Genomic DNA, 24131 nt, shown 5'->3' on the forward strand with positions numbered 1-24131 from the left:
TTATTTTCTTACACAAGGTTGTGTAAAGAGCTACTTTATCTCCCTAAATGAACACTGACATAACAAGATTGAATAGGCATTTTGTTGATATGACTGATTTGAGGAGTAGTTGGAGGAATAGGTTAGGCTGGAAGGTGTCAGGTTGGTTGCATGTGGCCAAGCTGAATGTGGAAGCAGAGTATTAATAAATTGTCCCATACCTGTGCAGATAGTATTGTATGGGTGGGTAAAGTGGAAGTGGTGGGGCTTTCATTGTGTGCAAGCACTACCTGCTAGGTGGATGCAGTTCAACAGATGAAGCAAAACTTCTAAGCTACAGTTAGTGGGTCTGCAAAATATAATACAGACAGCTCACCTTTAGTACAATTAATAATGTAACTGACTGGAGTGTCTAACAAGTGAACCACCGCAATAACAGTTAATGCAACTGCTGATAGTGGATGAAGCGATTACTGCAGACTGAGGGTGTCACTCCATCAGAACAAAAAAATTGACACACCTGGGGCTGAGAACAAGACTGATTCTTGGTGGGTGCTAAGTTATTTTGTGTTACGTGTAACATATTGATTTGTAGACTAGCGTGATGTCTATGTTCATGCCATATTTGATGCACTTTTAGTTGTAAGAACAAAGTGCAAGGTAAATTCAGAAAGCACATACAGAATAATAAACAATTACCTTATTAGTGCAAAACAGTTATTGTATGTAAACTACAAAAAATGCAGTAGGGAATGGCGTACTGTTTTTCAGCCTCATACAATAAACAATTCTAGTTTATTTCATGAGAAATATTTGAGACCATCGAACTAGGATTATTACATGACTTCAGTATATCATTGTTTGTTTACATGCTACACAATGACTGAATGTAAGTATTAAATTATATGGTCATCTTTTCATATTTACTGTTACTGCTACAAATGCATATTCTTGATTTTTATTAATGACTTACCACAACAGTTTTCAACAGCTGATACCATATTCTTTGCTGATGATACCAGCTTCAGGGAAGAATGATTATGAGATGCAGCAAAAAACTGACAAAACAACATAAGTGGCATAAAAATGGTTTAAAGATAACTGTCTAGTTGTCAATGACAAGAAAACTGTATGAACGAACTTCAACCGTATGAGGAACAAAAATAGGACCAACCTAAAATTCACATTATCGAATAGCCAAATTCAGCAAAAGAATCATACAAAATTTTTAGGATTATGGATGGATGAACATCTAAGATGTGAAAACATGTAGAAATGCTTAACAAAAAATTAAGCAAGTACTGTTACATATTAAGATTGCTTAAAGATTGCTGCAATACTGAAACAGTGTTAACTGCTTATTATGCATACATGCATTGTCTACTGAAGTATGGTATAATGTTATGGGGAAATACCTCTTTTGCGAAGCAGTCTTTTAAGCTGCAAAAGAAAGCTGTAAGATTAATAAATGATGCTGCTCACATAGCACCATGTAGAGGTATCTTTAAGGAATTAAAAATCATGACATTACTGTCAATGTTTATATTTGAAAGCATCTGCTTCATTAACAACCATCAAGTTTCAGCTTTGAATAGTGAGATCCACAATTATGAAACAAGGAACAAGAATGACTATCATAGGAATGTGCACAGAAAACTCAATATATCAGGGCAGTGCTGTTTACAAACCAAAAATTCTGTACAGTATATTGCTAGATAGCATTTAAAAAAATGCAAAACAGTAATACATTTGAAAAAGAACTAAAAAGTCTACTAATTAACAACAGCTTCTACAGTATTAATGAATACCTGGAATTTTGCTCAAATCTGTAGGTCTGCTTCATTACTCTCTAAATAAAAATTCATAATTATCAACCATTCCTAGGTAAAACCAAACTTCTTTCATCTATATATGTATCTAATTATGCACCTAGCTTTTGTGCCATATGTTACTACGCCTAGTTAACTAAAGTATTGGTTTTAATAGTTTTAGTGAAATTAACCAAGGGGTTTTGCTAGCTATTTGTATGTATGTATATAATTTTATAATCAAATTAAGCAGAATTTTGTTTTTGTTATGAAGATGTGTTGATACCAATGATAAGATTTTGTACATGATGTAAATATGTAATATTTTATACTGTTCTGTACTATAACTCCAATATCATGAATGTCATAATACAGACACTAAATAAATAAATAAATAAATAAGACAGATCCAATGAAAAGGAAACAATTTACATTTCTTTCATAGGACAGTATTACATATACTCAATTATATTAGTAAGAAATTGCAAGAAACAAATACACAAAATTTGGAAGAGAACAAAGAAGTCATTGTGTGAGAGTCTGCCAGAACAAGAAAGGAACTGTGATTATTTATGGCTAGTTTTGGGCTAATCACTTTGCTGGGGTTCAATGCAATCAAGAAGCTAGCTGTTGTTCTATGTACAAAATCTCCCTATAACAGAAGACTATACAAAGTAATGACAGTGATGTGCTGCTGCCTAAGGATCCATCTTTACTCCTTTGTGGTGATGACTCATGATTATTCTAATATATGAATGTCAGGTCTTTAAAAAATATAATTGGTAGTCTTAATATTCTGTAGAGTGTAAACAAGAAGACTACATTATCATTATAGCTTATCAGTGAAGATAAGCTACAACTGCATGTATCATAGGGGTGAGGCCTTTGATATATGCCAGTTCTGTCATACTGTGGTAAATCAAGCTGGTAGCCTCCATCTGTTCTAATTACACCCCAACTGCTACCAATAATTTTACCTCTCTTTTCCATCTATGGGCATCTTTTGGTTCTGATTTTCAATAACATTCATATGTGATGTAGGCATAAATCTTCTAATTCGTTAAGTAGGACAGATTTCATTGTTACAGTTGTAGTCTCAGTACCTCACAGCAAAAACACAATTCATTTTTTTTTAAACCATGTTAATTAAAGGTTTATGATTAAAACTTTTACGTTAGTAAATAGCAGTGAAAACATTTTGAGATAATAGATAGATTTGGTAAAGATGATACCACTCACTGTAAAGACTCGCATTCCAATTTTTCATTTACATAGTTAAAATTTTGTGGAAATTTTTAACTTACATGATAATTATCATTTAAGTTGAGAAGTAGCCACATTTTACATTGCAGATTTTGACTCAGTGCATTTAGCTTTCATATTTGGCTGCTATACTTCAGCTACTCCAATTTTTATGCACAGGATGGCTTACTTCATTAACTGATTGAGCAATTAGTTATGAATTTTGCATAATCTACCGTGATGTTCAATACTGCGCTTGCATCCATAAATGCAGATGCATAAAATGATTCAGTATACTTTCCCAAAGTCCTAGACTACTATACTTTTTACAAACTAAATTGTTGGTAATAATTGTAGTCTACCCTAAGTGGCGATTTTTTCCCTATGACGTTAAAAAATTGGTCATCATCCAACAATAGAACCTTGAAGACAATATGTGAAGAAGTGAAACCAAAATTGTGGTGGTGTGTACAGATTTGAGCAAATACCATCCTGTACTCATTAAGATTTTCATCTTTATGACTATAGACTGTAAATGGACACCCTCCTCTAGCTTGTTAACAAAATGAATAAAGACAAGGATAGGAAAGATGTAGAAGTGAAAGCTGTAGAACCCAGCCAGGACATGTTTGAGCCAAGTGAAAGTGTATTCAGCATAGGAAAAGTAAAAACTAATACTTTGCAGTTAATTTGGACCAAACTAGCAGTTAATGATCAGTTAACTGAAATAAGAACACATAATGATAGCAAATTTACTTCACTACAAGGCCAATTAAATGACCTAAAAACGGACAACGATAGTAAAATGGATAGAGTACAATACCAAATAGACCAACTTAGCAAACAAGTTTCAGAGCAAAAAAGTGGGTTGTCAGAGGGATTAAGAAGTGTGAATGAAAATGTTGATGTTTTAGAAAATAAATTTATAGTTTTGGAAAATGAGTTCATTTTGAATTAGCAATACAGTCAAAGAATGTTAGTGACATCAGGGTTAAACAGAAGGCTATAGCAGAAAAAGTTTAGACAAAAAAAATTTTAATGTTGAAAACAATATGCAAACTAATGTAAATGTTTTAGATCAAAAAATTTCAGCAATTTAGGAAAATTGCATTCACAGAAATGTGTATTCAGACAATGGTATTGTGTGGTCCAACACTCCAATAAATTGTTTTCCATCAGACAACTTACATCCAGTCAAATTTCTGCACCACTGTAGATCTGTGTCAGGCATGAGTGTCAATCAAAAAATGAAATTTGTTAAAAGATGCCTTGAAGGTGAAGACCTATAATGGGTAAATTTAATTTTAAGCCAGTGGGAAACATATCCAAATTTTGAAAAAAAGTTTTTCAAATACATTTTGGTCAGAAGCTGAAGAGGGGAGAATTAAAAATGAATTTTTGAATAGTCCTAATTATAGGAATAGTGAAAGTACTCTGAAAGAGTTTTGTAACAACTAACTTAAGAAATTAACACACCTCAACAAACCATTTGACAAAATACATGGACTGATGCACTCAAAAGAAGATTACCAGAAAGGTTGCAGTGACATTTACAACGTGGACCTGACGATTGTCTTGAACAATTTTTATAATACGTTGACAAGCTGGATAGAGCAGTAAGAAGTATGAACCGTAACAATTGGAATAATAGAAATCACAATGGGAATAATTACAGAAACAGAGATAATGGTAACTTCTATCAGGATCAAAATGTTAATAGAAACAGAAAGTTTGAACATCAGCAGGATAGGCATTATGGGGATAAGTATGGGCAATTTAATAGGAGAAACAATCATAGAAGTAACTACTTGGGAAACAGCAGTCGGCCTCAATGAAGGTTCACACTTTTGGGGCAAGGAAGCACAACAAGCAAAGGACCCCCAATTTGCACCTGCCTTTAGATAATAATAACAATATTAATGATATGGTACAGGTATCTGAAGGTGAACAGAAGGAATATCAGATTTATCATTTATGTTTTGATCAAAAGTTTTAGGATTCTATGTTTAATTATGGTGATGTAGATACTAATCACAAATCAGAATGTGAGCGTAGTGAGAATTTTGATGTATGTACTAACGATTTCTGCTTGGTCAGAAAACAGTGTTACTGATGTATGTAAATCTGGTGATGGGTGTATTGGACCTGATCTAGGTGATATTTTTGATATTGATGTGAAATAGAGTTGTGAAATAACTGAGGTTGGTAAGTCTGAGACTGATAGCTTATTGCAAATGAATGTAGGTGAGGTGAGTGACTTTGATGAAGATGAGACTTGTGTTGTTAATGAGGTTGTTGATGATATAATTTTGGAATAATATGATGATGATGATAATGATGGTGATGTTGACAGGTATCAGGTATTTGTGGAATTTAAGAATAATGAAGTTTCAGAGTTGTTTGTGAATAATGTTGACAGTGCATTAAGGCAAGTGGTGTATCTAATGATGTAAGTGAGAGTCATAGAATACCAATCCAGTTAGAGCTGTTTTCCAGAGCAATGATTCAAACAGTAAAGGTAACTTATCTGTAAGGATAGAGAATAAAGGTGAAATTTTTTTGAAGTTTGTTTGGAACCACATTAATGATAAGATAGATAAATGTGCACTCTGGAATAAGTTAACTGTAGTTAGTCAAAATTTGTATCCAAACTGGTGGTATGACGTAAAAGAAGTGTAATTTTGACTGTAACATATTTTGTGTTCTTTCTGTAATAAAATGTGTTAGTTGTGCTATGGAATCCATTCACTGTGTTCAATCTTTACCTGACAACATGAGCAACCATTTTCATTCTGTGGTACTAGTAAAGACAGTGTGGATGTAGCAATTGACAAAACTGAAAGTGATCTTTTACATGAAGTGTCTAATAACAGAGATGATGATTCAGATTTTGGGTGTCCTTACATTAAGATTAAGATTGACAGGTGGGAAGGTAACTGTTCAATTGATACAGGTAGCCCGATTTGTGGTATATCTGAACAATTTAGAGACAAGATTGAGTATAGTAAGAATTTTGTGGAAATTCCCATCATAGATGTAAAGATAAGAGGAGCTACCAGTAAGCAAAATGAATTGCTATAAATCTCAGTTAGTTTAACGTTTAGTATAGAAGATAAAACCTTTGAACATGGATGCTTAGTGACGCCTAGTCTGGCAGAAAATATAATTCCCGTATGGGTTGGATAGTGAAAGTTGAGGCTTGTTTTGGATGGAATGCTAAAGGATGGTTTTTTTGGAACCTTTAAGTAATACTTACGTGAAAAATAATTTCTGTATTTTAAACTGTGAGAAAAGTTCTAACTATTTGCAAAACATTGAGAACCAAGGTGAGTACCAGATGCCTGATGACGATATAGATTTTGATGAGACAGGATCAAGATTTTGAAAGTGTAGTAGATTCTAAAGTAAGGGAAGCTACAGCTCCTAATGACCAACAGAAGGAACAACTTTAGAATTTGTTATTGGTGTTTAGAAATGTGTTTAGTGAAAACCCAGGGTAAGTGAAAGGCTATCAGTGCATGCTTTTCCTTAGAGATCATCAACCTTTCTTCCTTAAGGCATATAATATACCATTTTCAAAATGAAAAGATGTAGAGAAACATGGGGTGTAATTGCGAGAAATAGGAGTGGTTACAATAATCCTTTAGTTGCAGTAAGTAAGAGAAATGGTGGAGTGAGAATTGTTTTGGACTCTAGAGATGTTATTAAATTTCATGTCAGAGTGAATGACCACCCTGAGAACATGGATGAGATGTTACACAGATTGGATTATGTAAAATATGTGAGTAGTTTGAACTTGACCTCTGGCTTTCACCAGATCCCACTTGAAATTAATTCTGGAAAGTATACAGCATTTTTGTGTTGAGGTAAGCATTTTCAATACTGTGTGGTGCCATTTGGGCTAAATGTATATGTAGCTGAATTAATAAGAGCTCTGGATTCTGTCTTGGGAAGTGAAGTGAGTTCAAAATTAATGGTGTATGTTTATGACATTCTGTTCACTGAAAAGGTTTGGGAACGACATTTGGAAATGTTAAGAGATAGTGTATAGCTGTACCCTGCTGGACTAGTTGACTTATGTGAGATTATACATGTTGGGTAATGTAGTCATACACCTGTCAAGTACATCAGTGTTGTGACAGATTTGTAAATTGTCAGCCAAGACTGCCAAAGACAGTGATATTCCAGATAAATATTTGTTGCTTTCAAGCAGAGGGAATGATATGCTAATACATCATATAACTTTAAATTAGTATGTCTTTTTTACCAATTTTAAATGATTCTATTAGGCTTTTATGTATGTAGTTTAGTTTGCATCAACAATTAGCAAATAGTGTGGAAGACTTTAACTAGTGCAGACAATATAACACGACGCAAACATGTCAGCTTTCATATGCTGATTTTGGTCCTCAAACTACTCGATTATGTCATCATTCAAAGCTAATTATGACTGCGTTTACCTGTATTTATCCTCAGCACTGCAATATTGTATCAGACTGGAACTTGAGTTGTAGGGAAAGTCATGCTTAACTCTGTTTTGGGTACCCTTGGTCATTGCGACAGCAAGTGTGTACTCAAGGAGTATGTGCAACGATTGCTTGAGGCTTCTTATAATTATTCTTTACATACGATTGCAATGATTGTGAATTTTATTCATTTTCTTGTGTTGAAACATTTTTTGCTTGTTTGTACGGTTTGGTTTGGATTCATGGTTCGGTACCTACATCATGAGCTTGGACCCTAATATTTTTTCATTATTTTATCCTTTCATGAGTCAACATATCCTTAAATACTCTGATTTATGTGGTTGATTGATTTTGTGCTATATTCCTCCTCATGACTGAGTATATTCTTCTGGTCTTTACTCTTCTCCTTTGAAGATTTTGAAGGTCTGAATTTTATGGATGTAAACTTGCAGTTTGTAATTCTAGTAATTTATCTTGTCTCTGTATTTATTTCTATAGTTTAGTGTTGTAATGTTGTAGTTTTGACTTTGTATTATTTGTCTTAGGACAGTACGTTCCACAGATCTCAGAATCTGAATGCCATATCCTGATATATGTGCAGGAGATATTTCTCTTATGTTGTCTGTAATGTGTTAGTCTTAGGACAGTATGTTCCACAGATCTCAGAATCTGAATGCCGTGTCCTGATATATGTGCAGGAGATATTTCTCTTATGTTTTCTGTAATGTGTTATATATCAGATACTTCTATACATCTGTATTCTGTCTTTTGGCATCATTCTGTACACCTTTTGGCAAACCTTATAGCCTGTCATAAAATATTGTAAACATGTTCTTTCCTAATTCTGTGAGGGGGGGATATAGTAAAGGGAGACCCTCTTCTAGCATTACTTTTCTGAAAAGAAGTAGACAATATTAAAAATAATTCCAACTTTTTTAAACAAATTAATATTATCTCAGCTGTTTTTTCAAAAATAATTTCACATGACTTTATACACAATATATTTCTGGCTAAAATGTATAAAAAGAAACTGGTTTATTTTCGTTGTTAAAAATCGATATGTGTTAGTTTTGAATGTACAGTTAAAATTACTTTTATTTTAGAAATATTTGAAAATTACGAAATATTTGGCACACTTAAAATTCCTATTATTAGCTGCACAGTGTGAGAATATTTATTATATTTATTTCTGGATTCATTTATAAAGTAATGATATACATTGGTAAAGATTCATTTGTCAAGAAAATTTGTAAACTCTTTGGAATATCATTAGTTCTGCATAGTGATGGGCTAAACTGCAATTTTACGATGTCGGTGATCTCTGTGAATGCTACTTTTCAGTATCTGTTATTCTTAACTGTGACTTGTCGTAGTTAAGAATCGCAGTTAACGAATCCAGGTCTTGTAACCCTCCGCACTCCTCCACTGCTAGTTCTGCGACTCCTGATACTTCAGCGATTTCTGTGACTCCTGCGATTACTGCCACTCCTGTGATTTATCACCGTATGAAAAAGTTGTCCACACAGAAAATTGCATCTCAACAAAAGTGTCATTAGTAAGTATGTTTTATATTTGTTCCTCCACTGGCTTTAATTCTGTACTAAAGAAACAGTTGTGAAAATATTAATAGTGTCATTAATATGTAAGAAACCACATAGTACCGTAATAGTTTGTGTATAGAAAAGAATTCTAACGTATTTTATGCTCACAAATAACCCATCTACATTTCAGTCACTTACTATAGCGATAATTGAAAATATCATTGTCAACAGATCTGGAGAAATTGCTACTGCGTCTTTAGATTGTCTGCGTCAGACGAGAGGTTAGTTTCTAAGTGTTTCGATGAGCTTAATTACTTAAGTGAGATCGTTCTTGCAAATGTGAAACATCCCCCATTGAGTGGCATTCATTACAGGAAGTATTAGCAATGCTATGCTGCCAATTACATTGCTCGTAATTAGTAACAGCAAAATCGTTTACTAATCCTTGTGATTTAGCAGAGGCAGTTCTGACTGATTCCTGGTTGCTGTCCGTATCTATCCACATCACAGCTCTTGAGAGAGAATCATGAAGATTCAAGACAACTCTTAGAGGACTTGCAGTTTAAATGTGCCATAATTATGAAATAATTGTGCAGAATGAGTGATTGAACTGAGTTTAATTGAAGTTATTATGTGATTTTAAAGGAATGGTAAATAAGTGTTAAATACTGTGAGTGAATAATGAAAATCTCATTTTCCCCGTGTTAAGCCGTTCTATACCTGTAAATTTTTCGTCATTTAATTACTGGTAAATAGTTTCCCCATAATCTTGGTGTGGTGGCGCTGACCTGTAACATAGCCCAAGGTTTAGAGTACGCATTTTGAGGCTGTAAAGGATGAGCCAGACAATAGGGGATTTTACTTTATTATATGAACCTGCAACCGGTAACTTCATTTTTCCATTGCGGCCAAGCCACGGCCGTTAGTGTTAGCTGCCTCTAAATTCTTTCGTCCCACGGTCTACTAACAGGAAGTCAGCACCGAGGAAGGGCACCTTGTTCACGCGCCTCTCTCGTGTGCTGACGAGGTAACGCCGCCCCAGGCGTCGCTTAGCAGGCAACGCTCTGGAAAGTTCCATGCCGCCCGCACGGTTTGCTCGGTCCTGACCAATCAGCGCGGAGGAAGCCGCGTGGGGCGTCGAATATACCCGGCCGCCCGTCGCCGGGCTCGCTCTCTTGTATTCTTGCTCACCCGCAGGTCGGATGCAAGTCCTGTAGCATTGAACATCTCCCGCTTCTCCCGGTGCTGCGGCACTGTGGACTTAGTTTTGGCAGACAACAACTTTTGGTAGCTTCAGGACAATGTTCGCTAAATTATAAGCTCTGGCTCACCCTCACCTCCCTAGGCCTATGTATCCCCTTTCAACAAGTTTTAGCCAATAAATGGCCTTTCTCTAAAAATTACATTATTATTCCATAACGCCCACCGCCTGCCCATACCCACCATCCTGTGCAACTGGTGTCAGAAGTGGGATTGCGTTCCCGTAGTGACTTTGTCGTTACACTAAATTTTTCCCGGCAAAACGCCGTACACTTCGCGCATGGAATGCGCCAACCGGTCGCCACGTTTGCTCCACGTGGGCCGTGGCTGCTCCACTAAACACGCACAGGGCGCGCGCTGCAGCGAGGCAGCCCACGTTAGTCAGCCACGAGAGCCGGACGCCGCCGCGCTGCCCGCTGCCTGAGTTCGAGGGGCCTGCACTGCGCTGCGCGACCGGCCGGGCCGCCGTCATCCGCCGCCGCCGCCGCCGCCGCCGCGCCGCCGCTGTCACCGACGCGCCAGGGGCCTGCCGCCATCGCCGACCGGCCGAGCCAGCGCCGTCCGCCGCCAACACATTTGCCGCCTCCCGAGGGTCCGGACGCCGCCGCCGCCCGCCGCAGCCACTGCACCACGCCGTCGCCGCCTCCAGTGCGTCGCACCGCCTCCATCGCCATGTAAGTCGCCGCGATGCTTTCAGCAATAGCTTCGACGATCTTCCGCCGCTGGATTGAGAATCTTTGTGGCCGTCCTGTTTTTGTAACAATCATTACTTTCTTTTGGTCACTAGCGTCCCATACAATTGTAAACATGCCGATGGGAACACGAGCGACGGAACGGGATACCCCCGTAGAGGCACCCGCCTCGCAAGACCCGCTCGAGGCCATAAATGCGCAAATGCGCCAGTTATTCGCACAAAATCAGGAGGTACTTGAACAAAACCGCGGCTTGAAACAGACGCTGGAAGCTAGTGCGCGAACTTCCATACCTGTGGCTAGCTCCACCCCTGTAAGAAATGCTCAAACAGAGGCAACTAACACTAATTCTGTCTCTAATACAAACGCCACAGTTTCTGCTAACATGGCGACTGTAAGCAATTTTCCTGCGGCTGATTTCATTCCCACGTTTTCTGGGAAGTCTCACGAAAATGTGGCTATGTTCTTACAAAATATTCGTGATGTGGGTCGCAACTGTGCCTGGCCGGATGATCTATTGGTCAATGTAGCCAGACTGAAGTTGACAGGGGAAGCCCGAATGTTTATAGAAACGGTGGACGAATTGCGTGACACGCTCGAATTTGAAGAATTCGCCTGCGGATTGACTACGCGTTATTCCGATACCAGAGGTACCACATATTACAGAGATCAATTATCAACCCTTAGGCAGAAGCCTAATGAGGATTTTGATGCCTTTGCAGATCGCATACGAGCAGTGTCTTGTCGTACCTATAAGCTAGGCGAAAATGCCAGTGAAAACAGAATTTTGCGCTCAGAAGCCGAAGCGCGTGCAATTGATGCATTTGTCCGTGGTATTGACCCCCACATCGGAGGAGAAGTCAAAGCAGCCTCCCCCACTTCTCTGTTTGAAGCTGTTCGTTTGGCAATGCTACGCAAAGAGGTGTTGCGTTTTTGCGCTGCCGCACCGCGCCCATCGGACCCAGTACCGGTCCCAACAAAAGAAGTATTTTGTCAGCGTTGTGGGAAGCCCAACCATACGGCAATGCGCTGTCGCGCGCCGTATTGCACTATTTGCCAGACAGTAGGTCATGCTAATAATGTTTGCCCCACAAAGTCTCCATTTTCTAATCAGATGCACGGCCACCGCCGCAACGTGGGGTCGAATCAGGGAAACGCTTGGGGGGCAGGTTCCGCCACCCACCCGCACCCCCGACAAAAATAATACACCCGGTTAGGACCGGAAAATGTAAAGAGGTGGAACACGTTAGTCTAGTTGGCGTACTCGGGAACAAATCAGTTAGAATTTTAGTTGATACTGGTGCTCAAGTTAGTGTATTGTTTGTGGAGAAAAATGATCGAAGGGTGTTACAGCCACCCCGGTACAATATCAGTGGCCTTCGAGAGGAAGTAATTGTCCCTGCAGGTTAGTGTGTAGTGAATCTGCAAATAGACGGTGGTAAATACAGTCAGAGGATGGAGGTAGTAAGGCTAAAGTAGGGTGAATTTGACATCATACTAGGGAATGACTTCCTGCACCGTTATCAGGGGATAGTGGATTATCGAACGCGAACTGTGCAATTCGGCGAAGCAATTCACCGATTTGGCAGTGCGCACCCCCGTCAGACGCGAGGGAGCTGCGAAAGGCGCCGTTCACAGTCTCCCATAAAACCGCAGATGTGGGCGATAAGAACTACTGACCCTGTGAGGATAAAAGGCGGAAGTGGAAAGATTCTCTGGATAGATGTCAAAAGTCAAGAACAGCCTAAGACAGACATCCTGGTTGACCCGCTCACCCACAATGATGTTTTAGATCGTCAGTCAGTTCATACAAAGAGAGGTATCTGCCGACCGGAAAGGAGACAGAAGGGTTTTGCGATACCAGTAAGTATAGATAATTTTGGTGTAAAAGATGTTGTGATATCGAAGGGTACTATTGTTGCCAGTGGTCAGGAAATTTTTGAGGAAATAAGAGGAACTGAGAAGCAGCGAGATAAAAATGAGAAAGGAAGGAGAAGAAAGAAATGTTCAGTTAGAGAAGTGCGATATGTCGCGTCGACGTTAAGGAGTCAGTTAGCAGAGAAGTTAGGTCATTTAAACAGTGAGGAGAAAAGAATGTTGCAGCCAGTATTAGAGGAATTTTCGTGGTTGTTTGGAGAGAGGCAGTTTCTTCTGGCTACGGATTTGGTTCAGCACGGAATTCCAACCAGAGAAGCCGGGCCTGTTACGCCAGTAGTTCCACCCAAAAAAGCAAGAAAGAAGGTAATACAACCGCCTAGACAGCAACGTAGATATGCTCTAAGGTCAAACCCCTATGATTTGCGTTCCAGAAAGTAGGTCTGAAATGGTATGTAAACAGTTGGAAAAGTCCTGCATGCAGCAAGAGAATCAATTGACGGTACTATACCTTTAATTAAGTTGTGCATGTTAGTTCTAAGTAGACATAAGAATTGGCAACCATTGGTAACTGGTAATAGAATTTATGACGTCACATATTAATGGAAGTGATTGAAGTTATGTAATCATTTTGTCATTTAACGTCTCCAGTAATGTTATCGTAGCAGTCGAGAATAAAAAACAAAAACATTCTTTAATCATGGAATTAAGGGGAAAGTTGTACTTGCCAATAGAATACGCTGAATTATGAATCAGTTAATCTTGTATATGTTAAATGGATTCACACTTCACTTGTTAATTTAGTGAATAGTGCACGAACACAGCTATTAAAGTTTTACCATAAAAACTTGATAGTAACAGGCCTTCGTAAATGCCAGTAGATCAGTGACTACATACTGCCGTCTACCTGTCCTTTGAAATACGCCCAATTACATGAATGTTTTGCTAAATGATCACACAACGATAATAACAAGAATAAGTATGTCCAAGTTAAACAACAAATAGGTTACTCTAAAGTAAAAGGAGTCTTCCTCAAGTGCTATTTTATTGTTTTCATGATGCGATGTTGACCAGATAACAAGGTAAGTTTTCTTCGTACCACGTATTTCTGTATATTAAATGCCACGGAAGGAGTCGCGTAAATACCGCCGCTGTTGTCTACAGCTGTTCACATGCGGCGAGTCCCGCCCCTCCCTGTCAGCTGGCGACGCGGCCCCCTTCCCTTCCATCTCATCGGCCTGCCGAGAGAGCGGCCATTGCAGTTCCCACTTCCCCACCCACCGCCTCTGTCTTAGGCGCATACAGCATCTGCACCTCTCCCCTCGCCCCTCCGCTCCACCTACCATTCGCCGTGCAGGCCACGTGCGTCAGCCACGCTACACCTTCGTACATTCGTACGTTGCAGTTTAAACAGCAAACCTAAAGTGACAGTTATAGAAATAAACACGCCAGCTTAATATCGCCCTGCAGATTTTATTAGTCTGATCTAATGATGGAAATCTATTTGTTTTGTCGGAGAGAGAACTTTTTCCTGGAACGCATTGTCTAAGCCATCAGGATTAGCAAACGGTGGAATTTCAGATCGATCTCCGGCTATGTTGTATGACCACCACGGTTAATAAACGGATCTATATGGCGCCAAGGAAGCCGGCACTTGCCGCTATATCTGTCCTGTAAGCGACCGTTGTGTGGGAAACGCGTTAGCCAAGGAGTTGGGTTTGGAATGCCATCGCAAAATACAGTTTATCTAGAAGCCTAACACCTGCCAGTTACCTAAATTTTAGAAGAACAGAGTGTTTAAATAAAATAATTGGAACCCGATAGTTTTGTGACCTCTAGCGATTTAAGTTATTAGAGTCCCTTAGAAAAGAACATCCTCCATGCATAACTGTCGTGAACAACATAACTCTGGAAGGAAATTTTGTGACTGTACCGAGAGATAAACTCCATGCGTAGCAAGAGGACGGACCCAGCGTGAACGCCAGTTATGCTGCCGAGCCAGTGAAACCGAACGCAGCCGCACTGTCAGCTGTGCTGTCAGCAACTTACAATCTCACGAGTGCGACGCGTGTCGCACCTTAGCACCTCAAGCTGCACTGAATCTCAACACAGAAATTCTGAACCACTATATAACGAACGCTTTGAACTTACTTTGCTCCCTACACACTTTTTATATGACAAATTAACTCTATTTTTATTAAAAACCAAAGCACCGACAGGTAAGTCATATCGACGTCTACGAGATGCAACCAGCTTCGTCGAGCCGCCAATATTGATTATATGGAAGCAGGTAGGTGAGAGAATTAACAAAAGGAACAACAATCATATCCTTGAACGACTGACTGGGTGACCGATAAACACAAATATTTGCAAAAACATATCAACACAGCAAACAGCATATCACATGTTTAATAATTATTGGTCTGTTCATTGAAGGCGACACAAAACCACTTTTCATCAGAGTCTTCTTGTTAAAGGAAGTATTAACGTGACATCACACTATTCCACAGCATTACACACAACATTGCCATTACTTAATGACAGTTTTCTTGTGGGTAGAAGTACCAAAGATCAGTTGGTATGGAGATGCAAACGAGAGCATAAAGGAATACCAAGGGATACTTACACTCATTTTGCTACGAAATGTAACTGGAGGATAAGGAAGTTTTGTTTGAAAGAAATAATATTTTAAACTTTTGCTTTTGTTGCAGTTTTGCCATGTCTTGTAGTATCACTATGACGAGTTGCCAATTACTTATGTCAAATTACTTATGTCTAATTACTTGTGTCCAATTACTTAAGTCCATGTATTATCTTATTGTTGTTCATTTTGACTGTTTTATTACTACCTATTTAGAGAATTTTGCTAAAGTTTTGCCAGCACCAGTAATTTAGTATTTGTACCAACCTAGTGTTTCCATGTGTCACTGTGTTACTATATTGATGAGGATAATCATTTTGTAGGATTTCAAGTATGATAGAGTAAGTTCCCGAGTACTGCCAATTATTTGTTTAATAATAATGATGTCTTAGGTGATAAATTGTTTTGGAAGAGTAGTTTAGGATGTAACCATGCTTTATTTTGATTTGTATTTGAATGTTTATCTGGAGGGACATACCACATGCCTACCCCCGTGATAGATAACATAAACAGAGTGAATCACACCCACAGAACGAGCAAGGTTTGGCCATATACCTAGTCTGTTGGATGAACAAGAGAACCACACCCGCGAGGGCACGTACCTTTCGTGACGCGGCTGGCACCCGCGCGGTCCCTTAGCTGTCTGTGTCGTTTCTTCACTTTTCTGTTTCGCGACATAGTCCATCCTACCCACTATCATATTTCCTCTCTCAACACAACACATGAATAGTTATGCACAACCCGCAAGGGCACGTACCTTACGTGACGCGGCTGGCACCTGCGCGGTCCCTTAGCTGTCTGTGTCGTTCCTTCACTTTTCCGTTTCGCGGCATAGTCCATCCTACCCACTTTCATCTGTCAAATTTCAACAGACACAAAACTATTCAGCCCAGACTTTGATCTTCCATGTCGAAGAAGAGTTCACGAGTACAGTGTTCCGTGCTCTCTGACGACAGCTGATCAGTCACCATCAGACGCGAACCGCGTCTAGCCCGCAGCTAAACCGCCAGTAAGAGGAAATCTCTGTTCAAAACCTTGAGCCTTCTTTGACACTGTTTCCCGTTGTATTTTCCGAAGGAATACCGACTACTGAAGTAGTAGCATTTAACTGTATGACGTGTCCCAGGACACTGCGAGATAACCAATGATAGGCGGAGTTTTAAGCAACCAGCTGGGCCAATGAGGCCAGCACCATGGAGCTATAGAGACGGCGAGTTTAGTCGCAAAATGTTGAGAGGATGAAGACGGCGAATTTGGTCGCAAAGTAAAGTTAGTCACAAGATGTTGAGAGGATAAAGACGACGAATTTTGTCGCACAGTAAAGTTTTTTTTTATGTGATGGAAGTCGAGTATGAAGAAGTATGAAGTAGCTATCTTGGAGTCGCAGCATTGTCATGTACACAGTTAAGAAGGCGATAACGTCGTGTCAACGATGCGCCGTGCACTATACCTTCATAAAGGAAAAGTCCTTCAGAAATTACGCTCAACTTAGTCTTTTCTAATCCAATTCCTTATACTCTCTGTGTCCACTATGGACATCGTCGAGTTTTGTTTATCTCCTTTCGTTAGCAAGAGCCTTGACATCCAACGACACAATCTACGCCCCACCTGCACCAAACTGGTGTCACTTTTCTTTGTCCGTCTCACTTAATGGTGTTCAGCAAATACATTGAGTTACTAGAAAATTCTTCTCAAAATGTGAATGTTATTACACTTGGATGGTTAGCCCAAGGAGACAGTTAACTTCCTTTTTTTGGTTATTGATATGGCATTTGCAACAATTTGATATGATACTTGTGTGCCTCATTTCTACATTTATGTATGTTTATGTAATTTTAAACAGAACCTACTGTAACAACGCGTCTAGCGTGATGACACGCGTAATCCCACTTCTATTTTGTTTGTCATCGGTGAATAAACCATATCGATTACTCACATCTATTTCCCTTTGGAGAGAGTGTAAAATACAGACAGCGCAGTGAACAGCGTCGGTAAGCTTCATCGCTCTCTCTCGCTCTTACACCTGACGCATGCTTCCTGCGCCGCGCACGTGCGCACTGCGTGCGCACGTAGCCGCCTCGGCTTCCCTTCTCAGCTGCCGCGTGTAGCTCTGACGCGGCGCTGCCCTTGGAAGTTATCTGCCATGCGCCTTTCTGACGTAGCGCGAGATTCGGCCTTGCAGTCAGCTGCCACTCTGACCTAGCCTCCGCGCAGATCTTTAGCAAACGGTTACTGTTGGAACACCACTAATAACCTTTCATGCCACTACGGCTTACTCACTTAGTATTCGCGCCCCCTTTAATTATGTTTTTTATACCTGAAAGCCCATTCATGATTCCCTTGTCAGCTAACTTGCCAGCTTTGTCTAACTTATCAAATGATCACCTCCTATCGTCAATTGATGACTTGCTAAAAAATGAAAAAAGGACAAATATCTTATGTTCGCCTGTTGGCACACTTAAATTAATGGCAAACAGCCACAAACTAAACTAAACAAAAAAGAGAAAACAAGAACCTATCAGGCATGTGTCCTCCCTTAGTTTTAAGAGTGCAATAGTAATATCACCTAATGTGGAAAAACTAGTGTAGTGTAGGAAGTGTACCCTTAGTGACTCCCTCTTCAACTGTGTTTTGAAACATGTGGACCTCCCCTCATACCCCCCCTGCGCTGAGTTCCAGTGCACGGTCCTGGCCACGGCCACGCCCCCTTCCCGCCGCAGCCTGCACGCTGCCCGCTGAGGACAACACACCACGCCGCCTCGTGCCACTCGCCCTCGCCGTGACTCAGCAGTGGTGATATGTTTATATTTTCAACTTATTCCAACAAAAGAAAAAAAAGACATTTTTGCTTCAACTTAGCAACAAGAACACCTGACATATTTACCTAACACACACTGTCATGTTTTGTTCGAATTTTATTTTGATGTTTTATGATGTTTTGATGTTTTATGATGTTTTGATGTTTTATGATGTTTTGATGTTTTATGATGTTTTGATGTTTTATGATGTTTTGATGTTTTATGATGTTTTGATGTTTTATGATGGTTCTTGTATGCACACAATATTGTTGATGTAAGTCCCCTTGCGACCCTTAGGAGGTCTTTAGAGTCTCTATACCCTCCCATTGATTAAGACCCCTGCCGTCTTCCGTGAGGGCCGTTCTTAATCAAGTGATGTTCACCTTCTTTTGCAAGATAAATTTGTTTACATTAAAATAATAATTACATTGAGCGAATTCACGTACGTTCTCCGCTCCCACGGAAGGGGGAGGAATGTAAAGGATGAGCCAGACCATAGGGGATTTTACTTTATTATATGAACCTGCAACCGGTAACTTCATTTTTCCATTGCGGCCAAGCCACGGCCGGCAGTGTTAGCTGCCTCTAAATTCTTTCGTCCCACGGTCTACTAACAGGAAGTCAGCACCGAGGAAGGGCACCTTGTTCACGCGCCTCTCTCATGTGCTGACGAGGTAACGCCGCCCCAGGCGTCGCTTAGCAGGCAACGCTCTGGAAAGTTCCATGCCGCCCGCACGGTTTGCTCGGTCCTGACCAATCAGCGCGGAGGAAGCCGCGTGGGGCGTCGAATATACCCAGCCGCCCGTCGCCGGGCTCGCTCTCTTGTATTCTTGCTCACCCGCAGGTCGGATGCAAGTCCTGTAGCATTGAACATCTCCCGCTTCTCCCGGTGCTGCGGCACTGTGGACTTAGTTTTGGCAGACAACAACTTTTGGTAGCTTCAGGACAATGTTCGCTAAATTATAAGCTCTGGCTCACCCTCACCTCCCTAGGCCTATGTATCCCCTTTCAACAAGTTTTAGCCAATAAATGGCCTTTCTCTAAAAATTACACTATTATTCCATAACGCCCACCGCCTGCCCATATACGCCCATCCTGTACAAGGCCGTTGATATGGAAGTGGCCAGTAAGGATTTTCCAGTTAAATCAGAAACAGTTTAAGTGCAGTGCTTGAAGGTTACACAGGAAGAGCTTACTTGTGCAGGTGGTTGTAATGTCGGCAAAAACTTCTTGTGTGTGCATTTGCCTTGTAGAACACCACGTGTAAAATTTTTCTCCAAAGTCTTGAACTGTATCGGAACAAAAGTGAGGCCTTCATATGACTCTATAATATTGTTTTCATTTAATTACACTCATACAGATGTCTGAGTTCTGCTGTGTTAAGATTGCAAAGTCCTGTAGGCATGTGGAGTATTAACCACAACCATTGTATTGGAATCAGAATCAAACATGTTTTAGGTTAACTGTCTCTAAATGATATTTTCAGGAGAAAAAAGCAATGTTGCTTCTTATTGTTACAGCTGTATTTGACCAACCATAACTGGTGCTGAATGTGCATGTCATGTTGTCATATAATATGCCCACACAGTACATCGATCTCGTGAGGCAGAAGGATCTTATATTGAAGTACGAACATCGGGCAACAGATGGCACTGTTAACTGTGCTTTTTAGTTGATACTTGCGACTTCTAGCCACGACTTGTCACTCAAATCGCAGCTAATTCCATAGCATAACACCTGGTTTACAGAAAGCAGTACAAAATTTGGCCAATAGATGGCACACAATGTTGAATGTGAAATGCTACTTGCGACTGCTAATTGTGACTGAAATCGCAGTTAGATTCTGTAAAGTTGTTATTTGATATCTGTGACTTCTCAATCACTGTGATTTCTAACATATACGCAATTTCCTGCCCATCACTAGTTCTGCAGAATGGATTAGTAGTGGGCATGCCTCTGATGTGATCAGACGTGTTTTAATTTTGGAAATAACAATGTAATTTTCTGATTTGAAGTGGAAATTTTAAAGATAGTGTGATATAGAAAAATGAAACAAAATAAGAATCACAGAAGCAGATATTTCTGCACAGCCAATACTTCAGCATTATTTACATCAATTGGAACCATGAGAACCTACAGTGTCAAAAATTTCACCACAGGAATTAGCCCCAAGACATGAAGAACTGGAGCCAACTGCAAGAAAAAGAGATAAGCAAAAAGTTTGTTGTAAATCTCACTCCTCTTGAAGTTTATTAAAAGTCAGCAACAATCAACAAATGATGTGATGGAGGGGTAGATTACAAGACTGATGTGCTACTGAAGAGGCACAGCAGAAACTACATTGATCAGGTTGGTGGGCTTACAGTACTTGTGAAGTACAGCATCCTTGGTGTGGGTGACAAAAGCATAGAAAATGCAATTGAAGCAGCTGCACTGTTACAGCTCTCATTAAAAGCCATAACTATATTTTTGCACTGTATGTCAGGCACTAATACTGAAGCATTTGCACAGCCCTGGGAGACAATTGAGTAATTTTTTGCAAAATGATCTAAGTACATGAGATACATTCTTGGTGACATAAATATTGATATAAGACTAAGGCAACCACACAATTTAGTTTTCTTAAAATGCTATGATTAGATGACTTGTATTGCATTAATCATAGCTCATAATAATTTTTCTGTTGCCATCAGTGTTCATTAATGATACTTCATAAAATATCAGGGTTTTGACTCTCATCATGTCCTGAAATGAAAAATATCCCCCCCCCCTCCACCCACAGAGTTATCCTACTGCCTACTCAACTTACATGATATCCTTGGCTCTCCCTTTTCCACCCCTGCTCCAAACCAAGTGCCCCAGGGGACTTATCCTGCGATAGATGCAAGACCTGACCCACACCACAACATGCTCCAATCCTGTCCCAGGCATCTCTCATCCCATCAAAGGCAGTGACAAATGTGAAAGCAGTCATGTGATCTACCAATTTATCTGCAACAGATTTCTAGCATTCTACATGGTCATGACCAATAACAAGCTGCGTGTCCACATGAATGGTCACCACCAAACTGGCCAAGAGACAGCTGGAACACCCAGTTGCTAAGCATACCACCCAGTATGATATGTTTGAATTCAATGACTGCTTCACTGACTAGATTCTTTCCACCCACCCCATCCCCACAATCTCAACCTTCCCTATCCCCTTCCCTGCTCCCACTCCAGCCCTACATAGTCTACTACCCCACTGGTTCACTGTCAAAATCCTTTTCCTTTTCCCATTTTCTAGATTTGTAATGACCCTAAATTATTATTGTTCACATTTCAAAATGTCTACATGAGCAATTTTTGTCAGATCTACACGAGTACATAAAATGCACATAAGTTGTTTTTCATTGTAAGTGTCAATTACTCATAGTGATATCTGAAACTGACATCAAGATTCAATGTACAGTTTACTGCAATAGGTGTGCAAATGTAGCCATTGGTAGGATTGTAGGACTCAGTTTTTGGATTATGCTGTCTCTCATTTGTAAAATCACAGTGCTTTTGCTTTAGACTCTGCTATACAGTACTGAGAAGTTCATAAACCATGTTGCTTATTCACTACCTGTATGTTGTAATTTTACTTAAAACAAATGTCAGTTACTGCTCTTAAATTATTTTGGCTGGCTATTGTACCACTTGCACCTACTCATAAATTTTTGTTTGTCTGAAGTAATAGTATTGCGATCATTTATCTTATTACACATATTTGACTAATCTTTATGGTATGCAGAAAATAAAAAGCAACTGTGAAAGTAAATATCTTTTTTATGCTTTCTTTTATCATTCCTTACACAAGGTCCTTCCTACACAATATCATACCTACTTAACCCAGAGTACTTTTTTGCAGCTCTTTGTCTGAAATACATATCATGAAATATTTATGCTGGATAGTACATTTGTGGATGTAGATCTCCTGCAAGTATTATTGCTCTTTGTTACAACAGTGTTCTGTTACTGCGAGTTCTAACCCAAAGAAATACTAATATCAGAATGTGCTAACATTTTGTCAAAAGGAGGGAATTATGGGAGATCCAGGAGTTACTATGCTTATCCCTGAACTAATTAAAAATTTGATGATTAACACAAACTGAATTCAATATTATTCATCTGTCAAAGACAGTTTTAATCCAGGGAGGTACATAAAAGCAGTGAATGGTTTTCTGTATCTTTCCATTTATTCTAATGATATGAATATAATAGAGGGAAACATTCCACTTGGGAAAAAATATATCTAAAAACAAAGATGATGTGACTTACCAAACGAAAGTGCAGGCAGGTCGATAGACACACAAACAAACACAAACATACACACAAAATTCAAGCTTTCGCAACCAACAGTTGCTTCATCAGGAAAGAGGGAAGGAGAGGGAAAGACGAAAGGATGTTGGTTTAAGTGAGAGGGTAAGGAGTCATTCCAATCCCGGGAGCGGAAAGACTTACCTTAGGGGGAAAAAAGGACAGGTATACACTCGCACACACACACATATCCATCCACACATACAGACACAAGCAGACATATTTTGTCTGTCTGTATTGTGTGTATTGTGTCTGTATGTGTGGATGGATATGTGTGTGTGTGCGAGTGTATACCTGTCCTTTTTGCCCCCTAAGGTAAGTCTTTCCGCTCCCGGGATTGGAATGACTCCTTACCCTCTCCCTTAAAACCCACATCCTTTCATCTTTCCCTCTCCTTCCCTCTTTCCTGATGAGGCAACCGTTGGTTGCGAAAGCTAGAATTTTGTGTGTATGTTTCTGTTTGTTTGTGTGTCTATCGACCTGCCAGCACTTTCGTTCGGTAAGTCACCTCATCTTTGTTTTTTTATATATATATATATATATATATATATATATATATATATATATATATATATATATATATATATATATATATATATATATATATATAGACACACACACCTGTCCTCTTTTCCCCCTAAGGTAAGTCTTTCCACTCCTAGGATTGGAATGACTCCTTACCCTTGCCCTTAAAATCCACATCCTTTCATCTTTCCCTCTCTTTCCCTCTTTCCTGATGAAGCAACCGTTGGTTGAGAAAGCTTGAATTTTGTGTGTATGTTTGTGTTTGTTTGTGTGTCTATCGACCTGCCAGCACTTTCGTTTGGTAAGTCACATCATCTTTGTTTTTAGATATATTTCTATTTATTCTATTTGACCTTCAGCAGTGCAACGCTATTTAGCCTAGATTGCCTGTACTTGGGATGTGTTTATTCTTTATAGATTCATCACCACAACAAACTCATTGCATTAGTATGTAGACTATACCTGATTTCATTATAAGATGTGCATATTAATAATATGTATATGTATTTAGCCCCCACTTGTAATTTTAGTTTTCCTAAATTTCCCTGATGAGCTTTTAATTGACTTAACAGTAACTCTGACAGGCACTCTGTGTATGTAGAATAGAAATCTTCATAGAATTGAGCCATTTCTCATACGATTTGTTCACTTCATGAAATAGAAACAAACTCTTCAAGTGTCATTGAGCACACTGTACAGTATAGCATTTAGTACTGCAGTTTTGGTCAACCCGTTTTTCGGTTGGAAAGGAAGTTGCTTACAAAATGCTTTTCTTTATGTGCACTCCTCTCTACACAGTTGTATGGGTAGCTGCATTTTATGTTTTGTGCATCACTGGGAAGCTTTTCTTCATCATTCTGGACTCTACAGTTGCTCATTGAAAATCTAAACACACTATGTAACATTACTAACTTGGTTACATTGCTGGTATTCTTTGGTAATGCTAAGCTTTTGAAGTCCCAT

Source organism: Schistocerca serialis, chromosome 11, assembly GCF_023864345.2.
Source record: "Schistocerca serialis cubense isolate TAMUIC-IGC-003099 chromosome 11, iqSchSeri2.2, whole genome shotgun sequence".
In the NCBI taxonomy this organism is placed as follows: domain Eukaryota; kingdom Metazoa; phylum Arthropoda; class Insecta; order Orthoptera; family Acrididae; genus Schistocerca; species Schistocerca serialis.